The 18484-nt window shown below is 36.5% G+C and overlaps 2 protein-coding genes across 6 annotated transcripts in view; one reads left to right on the top strand and one right to left on the bottom strand.

Moving 5' to 3' along the window:
- Positions 1–18484, top strand: part of BCL2L14 (BCL2 like 14) — a 287206-nt gene that overhangs the window by 125019 nt on the left and 143703 nt on the right. The gene's annotated exons all lie outside the window — the stretch shown is intronic.
- Positions 1–18484, bottom strand: part of LRP6 (LDL receptor related protein 6) — a 183989-nt gene that overhangs the window by 75827 nt on the left and 89678 nt on the right. The window lies entirely within an intron of this gene.

The following is an 18484-nucleotide window of genomic DNA, read 5'->3' on the forward strand; positions in this document are numbered from 1 at the left end:
GTACTGAAGGCACAGAACTTTGCAGACTGTCATGGAGAGTTATGTAATTAGTAAATAATATAATTCTTGAATAATGAACAAACTGCGTTTGAGCCACAATAACAGTCAAGAAAATAAATGCTTTGATATCTTCATAATATCAAATCTAATATTTTCATAAATCGCTCAGCTAGGAGAGAAAGAGGAAAATGTAAGCAACTAAAAAGAAATAAAGGATAACACATTGACAGATAATCCAATTTTTAGGTCCCTGAGGTTATCTGATCTCTAACACCTAACAGATCACAGGTATTCTAAATTAAATTTAAGAGCAGTAAGATAATTTTCATCTAAGCAGAATTAGCATCTGTTATTGTACATGGAATGGTCCTAGCCTAAGATGTTTTAAATCTGAGCCAGAGTTTTAAATAACTGTATACAAGATTAGCATGACTAGTTTATCGAACTTTCTATTTTAAAACCTCATACCTAGGCCAGCCCACATCACCACAATTTTCTCCTCTTTTTTAATTCTCGCTTCCCTAGCAGATTACTTTCCCTCTCACTTCCCAATAAGAACGGTCACAATGACTACTTCTGAAGTGGTTTCTTCCAGTTTTTAAATGAACAGCTTTATTAAGTTTACTAAAATGATTATGCTATTATAGGAGTGATATCATAGTTTAAGTTCAAATTTAAATAGGCCTGCATATTTCACACTGATGTTTTCCAAAATTCATTATGGTAAGACATAAAGAGAGAGTTCTGAGAAGCTGCCAAGAAAGTCAAGTAACATGACTGAAAAATAAATAACAGGAAAGATGAAATTACTTAGGTTTTCATTAACCATCTTAAAGAATCACAAATTATATAACCAGATCTTTGAAAAACTCTGCGGAGAAAAAAGTCTTCTAAGTCCTTTGTATAGTATTAAATAAAAAGTTACAATTCACTCTGATGAATTTAACACAGCAGAATAAACAGATAGGAAAAACAGAACCCCTCCCTAAAAGATATACTCATTTTACATATTGACTGAAAGCACTTATATACTGAAAAGAAATGAGACAGAGCCGAGTTCAAATGTCCCCCTGTACTTACTACTTATTTCCACAAGCTTTGTTTTCCTCATCTGTTATTGGAAGATAATAACCTAACCACATTGAGTTACTGTGAAGACTAAATGATAATATATGCAAAAGCATTTAAGCATTATGATTGGTACTTAATAAACATTTCATAAATGACTCCTCAATTTTAAGATGTATGTTTTCAATATTTTAATATTTCTGACATAGGGATAATATTTTACAACTGAAGTGAACATTTCATGGGCTGGTTTGTAAGTCAAAATAAAAAGCTCTTAAAATCAATAGCTTATTAGAATCAAGTAAATACTAGACTCTGGCTTATTTATATTAACAGGATCTCACACAACACAATATGACAATATGTACAAATTAGGTGGACTTATTAGACACTCAGTGAATGCCTGATAAAATTAAATATCTTAAATGAAATATGTAATTAACAGAACTGTACAAAAAGCAGAGCTAAGAAGGCTATCACTCATTCTTGTCATATTCTTTGATGACTTACTGATTTGTCCAGCAAATGGTGACTTGCTCTGAAACTGCAGGTAAGTGAACATAGTCTTCACCTTTCTTCCCTCTGGTTGGGATTACCCACCCTGGAAACTCGGGTTACTTCAAGGAGTTGATCACGGATACTGAGAACAAATGTGGCTGGCAAGGTCAAAGCCCAGTCCTTCAGTAGTATGCCACAACCAAAACAGGACTTGAAAAACTGATCTCTTCTACAGAGACCAAAGGAGAGAAACCGAGACCCCTACTGATGTTTTGCTTTAGTGCTGGCAACCTCTGAGCATCAACTCCTCCCTCTGTCTGTCATTTCCTGAGGGCTCACTCTCACCAGTACCGCCAAGTACAGGAGTGCACTCGCTACCTCTTTCAGATTCCACGCCTGGCAGGTGCCTCTTTCAAATTCTGCACAAACCGGACTTATCCTTTATAAAACACCTGTGCACTTGTATTCACTTTCTGTTTCTGGGCCTCTTCCCAGAAAGTTGTCCTCTTCCCCCAACTCAGAACTCCCCACCTGTGTGGGTAATAAATCTACTTAGTCACACCAAAGCACTACTGTCATGAATTCTGACATCTGAACCTAACCTTGGAAGAGAGCTTCTCCACATCACAGTGAGGTTTTTATAACACCTAAAAAGATGACAACAGTGGTAGTGGTACAGTGTTTGAAAAATCTCTGCAAGTCTTCCACATGAAAACAGAACAACTAGGTAGCAAAACCAAAAAAACCCTTGGACAACATTTACAACAAAGCTAGACGAAAAGGTACTACCACAAAACCCAAGACACAAAAAGGAAAACTACCAACAGCCATAAGATCTCATTGGCATCAGCACTTCTGCAGGAGGAATCGGAAGGAAAAAATAGGGCATTCAGCAGATCCAGGAACAGAAGAATACACAAAATAGACAGCAATGGAAAGACAGGGAAACCAATCTGAGAACAGCAGCTGCCGAGGACTGGTTCCGTCCACTCGGAGAATGCAGAGTGGATGGTTGGTACTGAAGGGACTGGCGCACTTTAACCTACAGTGAACTCTCCAACTGACCCAACAGAGCTCCCTTCCAGACAAAGGCCCATACTGACCATACACTACTGGGAGTAGAATGAAAGTGAGGATGATAGTACAAGAGAGATAATGGAAAACCAAGGTACAGAAAAAAGTGGGAGAAGGAAACAGAGCCAGGATATCTCAGAAAGCAAGCTGCTAATTTTTTAAACACACAGACACTCGAGAGTTCTGCGAAGTTACAAAAGTTATGATAAACTCTGCCTTCTTCAACAAGTTCCAGAAAAACAATTTCATGTGAAAATTTAAAAATAAATTAAGGGGCTTCCCTGGTGGCACAGCAGTTGAGAATCTGCCTGCCAATGCAGGGGACATGGGTTTGAGCCCTGGTGTGGGAAGATCCCACATGCCACGGAGCAACTGGGTCCATGAGTCACAACTACTGAGCCTGAGCTCCGCAACAAGAGAGGCCGCGAGTGAGAGGCCCACGCACGACGATGAAGAGTGGCCCCCGCTAGCTGCAACTAGAGAAAGCCCTCACACAGAAACGAAGACCCAACACAGCCAAAAATAAATAAATAAATAAATTTTAAAAACAAAATGAATAAATAAATAAATAAAGATCAAGTCCATTAAAAAAGTTAATATTAAAAACAAAAAAAAAGAATAACATCCCTAAAGATAATAAAATATGCCAGAAAAGTATGGCCCTAAAACAAACAGTTTACAACCTATTGCAAGCAAAATAAACTAAAATGATTTAAAATCATATACTAGCCGTAAAAGAATAACACAAATTACAATTTAAAACCTCAAAACTGAGGTGACAGAACTAATGAAAGAATTAGAAGTATAAGAATAAGTCACTTAAGAAATGAATTATCAACTAGAAATAACACAAACACAAGAGTGAATAAACACAACAGATAAGGAAACAGAAACAGCCAGTGAAAAGAAGGAATTTTTTTTCTTTTTTCATGATTTTTTTCCCATTTTATTAAGAAATAATTGACATATATCACAGTACAATGTACAGCACGGTGTGAGTTAGACATATTGTGAAATGATTACCACATAAATTCAGCTAACATCCATCATCTCGTACAGATATAATAGAAAGAAAAAAAAATTTTTCTCCATGGGATGAGAACTCTTAGGATTAACTCTCCTATAACTTTTCTATGTATCATCCAGCAGTGTTAATTAACTACAGTCATCATGTTGTACATTACATCCCTAAGGAGGAATTTTTGAAGATCAAAAAGAAACAGAAAAATAGATATTTTAAAAATAAAGATTTGAAGCACAAAGGACAGGGAAGAGAACAGAACTAATCTGGAGCAAAGAAATGACACCCAATAGTAACTCAAACCCTCAGGAAGAATTACAGGGTACCTGAAACGGCATATATGTAGGTTAATACAAAAGACTCTATGAATAATGTTTTCTCTTTTTCTCCTTTAACCTTTTAAAAACACCTAAGATTGTATAAAGTGATAATTATAACATTCCATTGGTTATAATAGAAATGTAATATAAATGACACTAATAGTACAAAGGAGGGGAGAAGGAATGGAGATATACTAGACTAAAATTTCTATAATTTACAGGAATTAACTTAGTATTTTACCATAATACAGATTTTGACAAAAGGAATACTGCAATCCCTAGAACAATCACTAAGAATATTTTGTTCTCCAAAATACTGTTTAAAAACATGAAAGGAATTAAAACGATACACTAAAAAATATCTACTTAATACAAAAGAAGGCAGAAGAACCAAAGGAACAAAAAAAGACAGACATGAAAAAAAAATAAAAGTGTCAGATGTAAACTCAACCATATTATTAACAACATTAAATGTAAATAGATTAAGCACCCCAATTAAAAGACAAAAGGTTGAACACCTTAAATATATACAGTTTTTCTTTGTAAAAAGAAACCATATATATAGGGCAAAGGTTGTTAGACCGGGTAAAACAAAATAAGACTCAACTGTAGGCTGTCTACAAGAGACACCCTTTATATCCAAAGATCCAAATTCGTTGAAACTGAAAGGTTACAGCAAACAGTAACCATAGGAGAGATGCAGTGGTTCTATCAGACAAAATACATTTTAAGACAAAAAATATTACTAGAGATAAAGCAGCACATTTTATAATGACAAAAAGTCAAATCATCAGGAAGATATAACAATTATAAACATACACAAATAAAAACAGAGCCCCAAACAAATGAAGCAAAACCTGACAGAACTGAAGGAAGAAACAGACAATTCAACAATAACAGTCTGAGATCTCAAAATCCTATTCTCATTAAAAAGTAGGACAACTAGACAGGAAATCATAAAGGATATGGAAATTCGGGCTTCCCTGGTGGCACAGTGGTTGAGAGTCTGCCTGCCAATGCAGGGGACACGGGTTCGGGTCCTGGTCTGGGAAGATCCCATGTGCCACGGAGCAGCTGGGCCCATGAGCCACAATTACTGAGCCTGCGCGTCCAGAGCCTGTGCTCCGCAACAGGAGAGGCCGCGATAGTGACAGGCCCGCGCACCGTGATGAAGAGTGGCCCCCGCTTGCCACAACTAGAGAAAGCCCTCGCACAGAAACGAAGACCCAACACAGCCATAAATAAATACTTTAAAAAAAAAAAGGATATGGAAATTCGAACATTAGGACAAGTATCTAATTTTAAAAGATTGAAGTCACACAAAGTGTATTCTCTGAGCACACTGAATACCAAGAACAGAAAAATTTGGGAAATCCACAGTGAGAATTTTCTCATTGTTAAATTTTTCTAAATCCTCCCTCAATGTCTTCTAAGTAAGCAATGGGTCAAAGAAGAAATCCCAATAAATTTTAAAAAAATATTTTGAGCTAAAAGAGAATGAAAATACAACATATAAAAATTTGTGGGATGTTACCAGCCAGAGCGGTGCTTAGGGTAAATTCTATAAATTTATCCCTAAATGCCTGCATTGGAAAAGAAGATAGGGACTTTCCTGGTGGTCCAGTGGTTAAGAATCTGTCTTGCAATGCAGGGACACCGGTTCTATCCCTGGTCAGGGAACTAAGATCCCACATGCAGTGGGGCAACTAAGCCCGTGTGCCACAACTAGAGAGAAGCCCTTGCACACACCGCAACGAAGTGAAGGGCCCACACACCACAACGAAAGACCTGCGTGCTGCAACTAAGACCTGATGCAGCGAATAAATAAATAAATATTAAAGAAAAAAAGAAGAAGATAGACTTCAAATCTATAATCTAAGCTTCAACCTTAAGAAACTAGGGGGGGGGAAAGATGCAAACTAAATCCAAAGCAAGAAAATTTTTAAATATTAGGGTGGAAATCAAATGAAATATAAAACAGAAAAAACAATACAGAAAAAAAAAAAAAAACCAAATGTGGGTTCTATTAAAAGACTAACAAAGTTGACAAGCCTTTTAACTAGACTGACAAAAAAAAGAAATTGGGAAACTTGTGAATAAAATTATGAATAAAAGAGGGACATCACTACTGACCTTAGAAATTAAAAGGATTATAAGATACCATGAACAATTTTATGCCAACAAAATGGAAAACTTAGATGAAATGGAAACATTCCTAGAAACAAACAAATTACCAAAACTCACTCAAGAAGAAATTAAATGTAAAGACCTAGAACAATTAAAGAAATTGACTTAATAATTTAAAATCTTTCCATAAAGAAATCCCCAGGCCCAGATAGCTTCATTAATGACTCCTATTAAATATCTGCAGAAGAAATAATATCAATCCATAACATACTCTTCCAGAAAATAGAGGAAGAGGGAACACTTCCCAACTCATTCTATGAGGCTCGTATTACACTGATACGAACCAGCCAGACAGCACAAGGAAAATAAACTACAGACCAATTTCTCATGAATAAACACGTAAAAATCCTCAACAGAATATTAGCAAACTGAATCTAGAAACATCTAAAAAGGATTCTACGGCTTCCCTGGTGGCACAGTGGTTAAGAATCCACCTGCCAGTGCAGGGGACACGGGTTCGAGCCCTGGTCCGGGAAGATCCCACATGCCGTGGAGCAACTAAGCCCGTGAGCCACAACTACTGAGCCTGCGCTCTAGAGCCCGCGAGCCACAACTACCGAGCCCACATGCCACAACTACTGAAGCCCGCACGCCTAGAGCCCATGCTCCGCAAGAGAAGCCACCACAATGAGAAGACTGCGTACAACAGTGAAGAGTAGCCTCCGCTCGCCACAACTGGAGAAAGCCCATGTGCAGCAACAAAGACCCAATGCAGCCAAAAATAAATAAATAAAATAAATTTTTAAAAATATTATTTTAAAAAAAAGAAATAAATAAAAATAAAAAGGATTCTAAAACATGACCAAGTGAGATTTTTTCCAAGAATGCAAGATTGGTTAAACAACTGAAAATCAATTAATGAAATTCACCATGTGTATAAAAAACAAAACCCCATGATCATCTCAACAGATGCAGAAAAAGTACTGGACAAAATCCAATACGCAATCATGGTAAAAACTGAAGATACTAGGAATAGACGAGAACTTCCTAAACCTGATTAAAAGGTCTCTACAGAAAACCTATAGCTAAGATCCTGCTCAATGGCAAAAAAAGAAAAAAATATTTTTAATGATTTCCCCCAAAGATCATGAACAAGGCAAGGATGTCTTCTATTCAGCCTAAGACCTAGTGAGTACTATCAAGTAAGAATAAAAGGCATCCAGATGGGAAAGGAAGAAGTAAAACTCATTATTCACAGATGACACGATTCTGTATGCAGAGAATACTAAAGAATTTAAAAGAAAAAAGCCTCACAGATGTAATTAATTCAACAAGTTGCAGGATACAAGATCAATATACAGAAATAAATTGATTTCTACAGACTAGCAATGAAAAATACAAAAAGTGATATAGTCAACTAATATTTAACAAGGGAGTCAAGAATATCCAATGGAGAAAAGACAATTTCTTTAATAAAAGGTGCTGAGAAAACAGAAAAATTGAAATTTATTAAATAATTCATTCACAACACCATAAAAAACCCCAAATACTTGGAAATAAATTAATAAAAGAGTGTAAGACATCATACACAAAATGGATCATAGATCTAAATGTTAGGAATTAAAACAATAAAACTCTTAGAAGAAAACATAAATGTCAATCTTTGTGACTTTGGGTTAGCAAAGATTTCTTAGTACATAAAAAACACCTTTAACAAAAGAAAAAACTAATAGTTTGAACTTTATTTCTAAATAATATATCCAATGAAGAACTTGTATCTAGAATACATAAAATTCTTACAATTCAATAATAAAATAACCCAATTTAAAAATGGGCAATTAACTTGAATAGTGTCTTAAATATCTGAGCTTCATGTGAAGGAAGACAGAGCTACACTGTATTCAAGAAGATTACAGGCAGGATAGACTGAAGTAAAGTTAATAATGTATCTGGAGTAGAGGCAAAAGAGAAGCATGAAGGGACCTAAACCATGTCGGCAAAATCTGGTATTTATTTTTTCCAAAGTAATTATTTTCTCCTGATAATATAAAGAATACACATATGTTGACTATAAAAAATGTGGAAATAGAAAGTATATCTTTCTAGTCCTTTATTATGTGCATGTGTACAATATGTACATGTATATACACAAATACAAGCAATTTCCAATGATCAAGGAACGGAAAATCTGGTTTCTTTTATAAATAGATAAGGTACAGCATGAAACCAAATAACTAAGACATAACAGGAAACCAAATAACCAATGGAATTTAGAATTAATAATTTGGTAAAAATTCATTAGTTCTAAATCGTAGCCCCCAACAGGACGAAGGAAAACAGCTGAGCCAAACCAAGAAACAATTGAGGCGCCTGCACCAAACCAGGAATAAAGAGCATTTACCACCTATAATTACTGAGCTTCTTCACAGCTTCTTGTTGCATCTTAGTAACCGTTAATATGCCCTGAGAAAAAATGGTTAATTTATGTATTTTGAAAGACTCCAACTCACCCTCTCATCTTGTTTAAACAATATCTGACTGTATTTTTTTACAAAAGTGAATTTTTGTAAATGCACAGCATTTACTGCATCATAATGACCCATCTTCATTTCACAATGTAAAGATTTTCAACATATTATTAAATATTGCTTTCACATTAATTTTAAAGGCTATATAACACTGAATTGAATGGCTGTGCTATAATTTTAAAACCCATATTGCCAACATTCAACATTATATATTAAATAAGGTGTCTTTAAACATAAACATATATTTAAAAAATTATGTAATGATCAGTTGATGAAAATTTTTTGACAACAGTCTAGCAGGAAACTAATTCTGTATTTCTCCTTAGAGCAATGGTTCAGGGCTCACTATATTTCCATGTTCACAACAACTTTATAAAATTAACTACCGTGAATAATGAGAATCCACTATAATTAATACTATGGAAAATATTCTCTCTCACTAGTAAAGAAAAAAACTCAAATACAAATAAAATATATTTTTAAATTTCAAAAAGGATGAAATTATCTTTTCTTAGCTAAACTTAATGTAAAAAAAATGGTAGATTAGATATGCAGAAATACACTGTGTGTGACAGTGGAAATTAATAAAATCATTCCATTATAAAAAAAAAAAGATGGCCTTAAAACTCTGAACCTTGACATACAAATCCTACTTCTTGTAATGAATTCTAAAGATGTAATCAAAGATGCAGATTCATATAGGCTCCTCTTTATTCCATCAGTATTTATACAAGTAAAAAAATTACAACTTAAATATTTCACAATAGGGAAGTTTATAAAAAATATTATTCAACATTCAGATTATTTCTTCCATTTATATCTAACAGCATAGCTGTTTGACCCTTACTCTTTTCTTATAACTTCCATTTTTTATTCTTCCTTATACTCCACCTCTCCATTTTTTCATGGACTTTTCCTACTAGACTGGATTTATATGCTTTTTAAAATGTCTCTAGGGATTTGGAGGCTATACAAACTGTTTTATTCAATTTTATTATCTTTATGTTTTAAAATCATATGTGATCCTACTTTAGACAATAAACTTAAAGAGTAAGACAGTATCTACGGACGCTCCCATGTGTAAGGTAAGAAGTTAACATGCTCTTCTTCCTCATCTAACCATCCCACTACCATCTCTTTTTTTTTTTTTTTAATAAATTTACTTATTTATTTATTTATTTACTTACTTACTTATTTATTTATGGCTGCATTGGGTCTTCGTTGCTGCACGCAGGCTTTCTCTAGTTGCAGCGAGCAGGGCTACTCTTCATTGCGGTGCGCGGGCTTCTCACTGCGGTGGCTTCCCTTGTTGCAGAGCATGGGCTCTAGGCACATGGGCTTCAGTAGTTGTGGCTCACAGGCTCTAGAGCGCAGGCTCAGTAGTTGTGGCACATGGGCTTAGTTGCTCCGCGGCATGTCGGATCTTCCCAGACCAGGGTTTGAACCAGTGTCCCCTGCATTGGCAGGCGGATTCTTAACCACTGCGCCACCAGGGAAGTCCCTACCATGTCTCATTTTTTAATTGATGAAACCTGGAATTTTAGATCTCTATTACGTGCTTTCATTTTACCATTTTTATTTGAGAGATCAAAATATCTCACAGTTACATTAAGTTTTAAAAGTACATTAACAGTAATTACTAGATTTAACTCCATGTTTAACTGGTTTCATTCTTCACAAATATTTAATTATCTGATATCCTCACTCTTGAGCTCTACATTGTACTTCATCTCTATCAGTCTTCTGAAGTGTAGCAAGTAACTTTTTCAGAAAGAGTGATATAAATGGCATATTTTGACTCCTTGCATATCTAATAATAATGTCTTCCTGTTGCAGTAACAGAACAACTCCTAGATCAACCTCCATTTCTCAGATCTTTTTATTCCATTGTTTTCATCCCTACTTCTACAATTTGTGGGACAATTTCTCAAGGTTACCTTCCATTTCACTTATTTTTTTTTTCAGTCATTCATCTGGTTGATGCTGCTTAAACTTTTAAATTGAACAATCATGCTCTTTATTACCATTCTGTCTTCACCAGTCTTGAATGCATTCTTTCATACTATTTACTCTGTTTTCATACATGCTGTGTCTTCTTGAACTTCTATAATTTTTTCTCCTGCATTTTACAGGAAATTACAGCAAGACATTGTTCTGATTCTTTAACATGGATCATTTCATTTGAACTGTAGTATCTTCTCATGTGCCCTGTTGTTTTTTTCTAACAGGGAGGGAGGGCTTTCAGAGGGAAGACTGTACATTATTGGAAGTTGAGATTAATTCTGTTGTAGCCTGAAAATTCTTGGTCCAAGCTTTCAGATCAAGAAGGGAGAAGGCAAATAAATTTCTGATTTATCACAACTTCATTTTAATTTGGAAATCAAATTATACTGTACAGAGGACAGGGCGGTGGGATCTGAAGCTAGCAATAATAGCAGCATATTCCTGTTTCTTTTGCATGTTTCTGGTAGCACCAAGAAGTCTGTTGATATCATGACCCTGCTTATTCTCTGGCACCACTGTACTCATTCAGAGCCAGCTTTAACTACACCTCTGATGTTTGCCTAAGATGCTCAATCATGTCAAGTATGGCTGTCATAAGGTACGTGTCCTTTAGTGCCTGGTGTATTTCCCAGAGGTGCTAACAGAATCCAGATGAGGCCTACCTTCCACCTTATCCTACCTCCCTCTCATCACCCTCACCTTCAGCCCTCCTTCTCTAGAGTTGTGGTTATTACTGTTTATGTGGGTAAATCTCTTCAATTTGCTTCTTTGGGAAGCAGATTCTTCACAAACTCGGTAGGTGACCAACCATGTTGATTTGCCTGGGTCTGAGGGGGTTCCTGGAACCAGGCAAACAAGGATGGCTGATCATGCAACAGCTCAGTCAGACTGGGACATCCTTCAGTCTTGAAGAAATTCTTCAAGGTTTCTGGTATGTGGTTGTTATCTTTGCCTAAGTCTCTAGCACTGATGTAAAATTCCCCTATGTTTATAGTCCATGGCTTTAATAACCATTAACTTGATAATGGCTATAAATCTAAATGTCCCTCTGAGACCACTCTGCTGAGCTGCAGGCTCATATATCTAAAGCTCCCCAGACTTTATCACCATAGTTTTCCGTAAGCAACTCAAATGCAAACGCAAACATGTCCAAAGCTGAATTCAATCTCATTCTCTTTCTACATCAAAAAAAGAAAGAAAGAAGTAAAGAAAGAAAAAGAATATATCCTCCTTTCCTGAATCTTCTATCTCACTGAATGGCACTTCCATCAAACCAGCCATTAAAAGCAGAAACCTAGGAGTCATCATAGACACCATCAGGGAGCCGCAAGTGGTTTGTTAGGATTGGGGCATAGTAGGCAAGGGAGGAAGCGGTGAGAATACTTGTCTAAAACGAGGTAAATAAATTAGATCATGTAAGTTATAGTGAAGAGTCTGTACTTTACTGGAGAACAATGACGATTAATTGGAAGACTTATGGAAGTGAAATAACTAACCTTCAAACCATTTTCTACACAACTACCAAAGATATTTCAAAGACAAATCCATCCGTGTCAATTTGCTACTTGAAAATTTCCAATGACTCTCAATAACTTCAGGCTAAAATTCAAGTGCCGCATCTTAGAATACTAGACCCAGCAGGATCTGGCTCCTAGCCATCTCTCTACACTTGCCTCCAACCATTCCTCACATTTCCAGTTGCTGCTGAACAGGAACAAACCAAAGCATTCTTTAATAACCTTAATAATAACTTTAATAAGCTTAACTTGAAAACCTGACTCTACTAATTAGGAATTTAAATTTTTTCACAGAAAGGGCTTTTATATTCCTCCCAGTTTTTAAAGTTTATTATTTTTCTTCAGTGTCTGTCAAGGCAGGTTAAAAGAGCATATTTACATCCTTGATACTTAGGTTAAAGTCAACTAACCATACATACACTAGTACACTAGTTTCTGAACCCAATTTTGTTCCACTGATACCTATCTATGCTCAGATTTAGTACCTCATTGTTTTAACTACTCTGGCTTTATGGGAAGCCTTGAAATCAAGTGCAAAGTCATCATACCCAAAGTCCACAGTTTACCCTTAAAGACTATTCTTGGTGGTGTACATTCTATGGGTCTGGAGTAATGTACGTATCATTATAGTTTCATACAAAGTATTTTCACCGTCTTAAATGTAAACCCTCTGTGCCTATTCATCCCTCCACTCACACTGTCTTTTCAGTCTCTTTTTAAAATGAAATATAAATACAGTTGATTTAAAATGCTGTGTTAGTTTCAGGTGTACAGCAAAGTGATTCAGTTTTATATGTATCTTAAGATTCTTTCCTATCATAGGTTATTACAAAATATTGAGTATAGTTCCCTGTGCTATACAGTAGGTCGTTGTTGGTTATCTATTTTATATATAGTAATATGTATATTTTAATCCCAAACTCCTAATTTATCCTTACCCCCGCCCTTTGCCTTTAGTAACCGTAAGTTTCTTTTCTAAGTCTGTATTAATCTATAGGTTCCCTCATCATTCTTTGCAGTTTATCTGTTCAAGGACCTGGGATGTGTGACCTGTATGTCTGAATCTGCTGATGCATACTCATGGTGCAGTTCAATATGTTTCTCTGTCCTTTATTTCTCCCACAAATTTCCTGCAAATTCCAAGTTTGATCAGATTCCTGATGAATTGATCCTTTTGGCAAAATGAGAGAGGATGCTCTTTTCTTCCTTCAGGTGGCAGTGTCTGTTCTTTTCCTTGTGATATTAGCAGCCATTGATGTTCAATGCCTAGATCTAATAGTTCACTGGAAGTTATAAAATGCTGATATTCTAATTATATTATTTCTTTCATTTATTAGCTGGAATAGCTTTCTCATATCTACTACTTTGTTAGCTACTGGTAGATTCATATATGAAAGGGAAGATAAATTGCTTGATTCTCTTTATTACCAACATTCAAAGTAATGAACTGGGGACTAGGAACCAAGATGGCGGAGTAGAAGGACGTGCTCTCACTCCCTCTTGTGAGAACACCAGAATCACAACTAGCTGCTGGACAGTCATAGACAGGAAGACACTAGAACTCACCAAAAAAGATACCCCACATCAAAAGACAAAGGATAAGACACAATGAGACGGTAGGAAGGGTGCAATCATAGTAAAATCAAATCCCATAACTGCTGGGTGGGTGACTCACAAACTGGAGAACACTTATACCACAGAAGTCCACCCACTGGAGTGAAGGTTCTGAGCCCCACGTCAGGCTTCCCAACATGGGGGTTCAGCAACGGGAGGAGGAATTCATAGAGAATCAGACTTTGAAGCCTAGTGGGATTTGAACAGGACTGGAGGAAACAGAGACTCCACTCTTGGAGAGCACACACAAAGTAGTGTGTGCTTCGGGACCCAGGGAAAGGAGAAGTGACCCCAGGGGAGACTGAACCAGACCTACCTGCTAGTGTTGGAGGGTCTCCTGAAGAGGCAGGGAGTGGCTGTGTCTCACCGTGGGGACAAGGACAATGGCAGCAGAAGTTCTGGGAAGTACTCCTTGGTGTGAGCCCTCCCAGAGTCTGTCATTAGCCCCACCAAAGAGCCCAGGTAGGCTCCAGTGTTGGGTTGCCTCAGGCAAAACAACCAACAGGGAGGGAACCCAGCCCCACCCATCAACAGTCAAGCGGATTAAAGTTTTACTGAGCTCTGCCCACCAGAGCAACAGTCAGCTCTACCCATCACCAGTCCCTCGCATCAGAAGAAGCACAAGCCTCTTAGATAGCATCATCCACCAGAAGGCAGACAGCAGAAGCAAGAAGAACTACAATCCTGCAGCCTGTGGAACAAAAACCACACTCACAGAAAGATAAACAAGATGAAAAGGCAGAGAGCTATGTACCAGATGAAGGAACAAGATAAAACCCCAGAAAAACAACTAAAGGAAATGGAGATAGGTAACCTTCCAGAAAAAGAATTCAGAATAACGATAGTGAAGATGATCCAGGACCTCGGAAAAAGAATGGAGGCAAAGATTGAGAAGATGCAAGAAATGTTTAACAAAGACCTAGAAGAATTAAAGAACAAACAAACAGAGATGAACAATACAATAACTGAATGAAAACTACACTAGAAGAAATGAATACCAGAATAACTGAGGCAGAAGAACAGATAAGTGACCTGGAAGACAGAATGGTGGAATTCACTGCTGTGGAACAGAAAAAAGAAAAAAGAATGAAAAGAAATGAAGACAGTCTAAGAGACCTCTAGGACAACATTAAACGCAACAACATTCGCATTACAGGGGTTCCAGAAGGAGAGGAGAGAGAGAAAGGACCCGAGAAAATATTTGAAGAGATTATAGTCGAAAAATTCTCTAGGATGGGAAAGGAAATAGCCACCCAAGTCCAGGAAGGGCAGAGAGTCCCATACAGGAGAAACACGCCGAAACACATAGTAATCAAATTGGCAAAAATTAAAGACAAAGAAAAATTACTGAAAGCAGTAAGGGAAAAATGACAAATAACATACAAGGGAACTCCCATAAGGTTAACAGCTGATTTCTCAGCAGAAACTCTACAAGTCAGAAGGGAGTGACATGATATAGTTAAAGTGATGAAAGGGAAGAACCTACAACCAAGATTACTCTACCTGGCAAGGATCTCATTCAGATTTGATGGAGAAATCAAAAGCTTTACAGACAAACAAAAGCTAAGAGAATTCAGCACCACCAAACCAGCTCTGCAACAAATGCTTAAGGAACTTCTCTAAGTGGGAAACACAAGAGAAGAAAAGGACCTACAAAAACAAACCCAAAACAATTAAGAAAATGGTCACAGGAACATACATATCGATAATTACCTGAAATATGAATGTATTAAAGGCTCCAACCAAAAGACACAGACTCGCTGAATGGATACAGAAACAAGACCCATATATATGCTGTCTACAAGAGACCCACTTCAGACCTAGGGACACATACAGACTGAAAGTGAGGGGATGGAAAAAGATAGTCCATGCCAATGGAAATCAAAAGAAAGCTGGAGGGCTTCCCTGGTGGCGCAGTGGTTAAGAATCTGCCTGCCAATGCAGGGGACATGGGTTCGAGCCCTGGTCTGGGAAGATCCCAGATGCCGCAGAGCAACTAAGCCCGTGAGCCACGACTACTGAGCCAGCGCGTCTGGAGCCTGTGCTCCGCAACGGGAGAGGCTGTGACAGTGAGAGGCCTGCGCACTGCGATGAAGAGTGGTCCCTGCTCTGTGCAACTGGAGAAAGCCCTCACACAGAAACGAAGACCCAACACAGCCATAAATAAATAAATTAATTTAAAAAAAAGAAAGCTGGAGTAGCAATACTCATATTAGATAAAATAGATAAAATATCAGATAAAATAGACTTTGAAATAAAGAATGTTACAAGAGACAAGGAAGGACACTACATAATGATCAAGGGACCAATCCAAGTAGACATAACAATTATAAATATGTATGCATCCAACACAGGAGCACCTCAACACATAAGGCAACTGCTAACACCTATAAAAGAGGAATTCGACACTAACATAACAATAGTGGGGGACTTTAACACCTCACTTACACCAATGGACAGATCATCCAAAATGAAAATAAATAAGGAAACAGAAGCTTTAAATGACACAACAGAGCTGATAGATATAATTGATATTTATAGGACATTCCATGCAAAAACAGCAGATTACACTTTCTTCTCAAGTGCGCATGGAACATTCTCCAGGATAAATCACATCTTGGGTCACAAATCAAGCCTCAGTAAATTTAGAAAATTGAAATCATATCAAGCATCTTTTCTGACCACAATGCTATGAGATTAGAAATGAATTACAGGGAAAAAACGTAAAAAACACAAACACATGGAGGCTAAACAATACGTTACTAAATAACCAAGAGATCACTGAAGAAATCAAAGAGGAAATCAAAAAATACCTAGAGAAAAATGACAATGAAAACACGATGATCCAAAACCTATGTGATGCAGCAAAAGCAGTTCTAAGAGGGAAGTTTATAGCAATACAAGCCTACCTCAGTAAACAAGAAAAATCTCAAATAAACAATCTAACCTTACACCTAAAGGAACTAGAGAAAGAAGAACAAACAAAACCCAAAGTTAGCAGAAGGAAAGAAATCATAAAGATCAGAGCAGAAATAAATGAAATAGAAACAAAGAAAACAATAGCAAAGATCAATAAAACTAAAAGCTGGTTCTTTGAGAAGATAAACAAAATTGATAAACCATTAGCCAGACTCATCAAGAAAAAGAGGGAGAGGACTCAAATCAATAAAATTAGAAATGAAAAAGAAGAAGTCACAACAGACACTGCAGAAATACAAACATCCTAAGAGACTACTACAAGCAACTCTATGCCAATAAAACGGACAACCTGGAAGAAATGGACAAATTCTTAGAAAGGTATATAACCTTCCAAGACTGAACCAGGAAGAAATAGAAAATATGAAAAGAATAATCACAAGTAATGAAATTGAAACTGTGATTAAAATTCTTCCAACAAACAGAAGTCCAGGACCAGATGGCTTCACAGGTGAATTCTATAAAACATTTAGAGAAGAGCTAACATCCATCCTTCTCAAAGTCTTCCAAAAAATTGCAGAGAAAGGAACACTCCTAAATTCATTCTATGAGGCCACCATCACCCTGATACCAAAACCAGACAAAGATACTACAAAAAAAGAAAATTACAGACAAATATCACTGATGAATATAGATGCAAAAATCCTCAACAAAATACTAGCAAACAGAATCCAACAACACATTAAAAGGATCATACACCATGATCAAGTGGGATTTATCCCAGGGATGCAAGGATTCTTCAATATAAGCAAATCAATCAATGTGATACACCATATTAACAAACTGAAGAATAAAAACCATATGATCATCTCAATAGATGCAAAAAAAGCTTTTGACAAAATTCAACACCCATTAATGATAAAAACTCTCCAGAAAGTGGGCATAGAGGGAACCTACCTCAACATAATAAAGGCCATATACAACAAACCCACAGCCAACATCATTCTCAATGGTGAAAAACTGAAAGCATTTCCTCTAAGATCAGGAACAAGACAAGGATGCCCATTCTCACCACTATTATTCAACATAGTTTTGGAAGTCCTAGCCACGGCAATCAGAGAAGAAAAAGAAATAAAAGGAATACAAATTGGAAAAGAAGAAGTAAAACTGTCATTGTTTGCAGATGACATGATACTATACATAGAGAATCCTAAAGATGCCACCAGAAAACTACTACAGCTAATCAATGAGTTTGGTAAAGTTGCAGGATACAAAATTAATGCACAGAAATCTCTTGCATTCCTATACACTAATGATGAAAAATCTGAAAGAGAAATTAAGGAAACACTCCCATTAACCATTGCAACAAAAAGAATAAAATACCTAGGAATAAACCTACCTAGGAAAAAAAACAAAAAACAAAAAACACCTACCTAGGGAGACAAAAGACCTGTATGCAGAAAACTATAAGACACTGATGAAAGAAATTAAAGATGATACCAACAGATGGAGAGATATACCATGTTCTTGGATTGGAAGAATCAATATTGTGAAAATGACTATACTACCCAAAGCAATCTACAGATTCAATGCAATCCCTATGAAATAACCAATGGCATTTTTTATGGAACTATAAAAAAAAATCTTAAAATTTGTATGTAGACACAAAAGACCCCGAATAGCCAAAGCAGTCTTTAGAGAAAAAAACAGAGCTGGAGGAATCAGACTCCCTGACTTCAGACTATACTACAAAGCTACAGTAATCAAGAAAATATGGTACTGACACAAAAACAGAAA

This window comes from Balaenoptera borealis (assembly GCF_965194805.1).
Source record: "Balaenoptera borealis genome assembly, chromosome: 13".
NCBI lineage: Eukaryota > Metazoa > Chordata > Mammalia > Artiodactyla > Balaenopteridae > Balaenoptera > Balaenoptera borealis.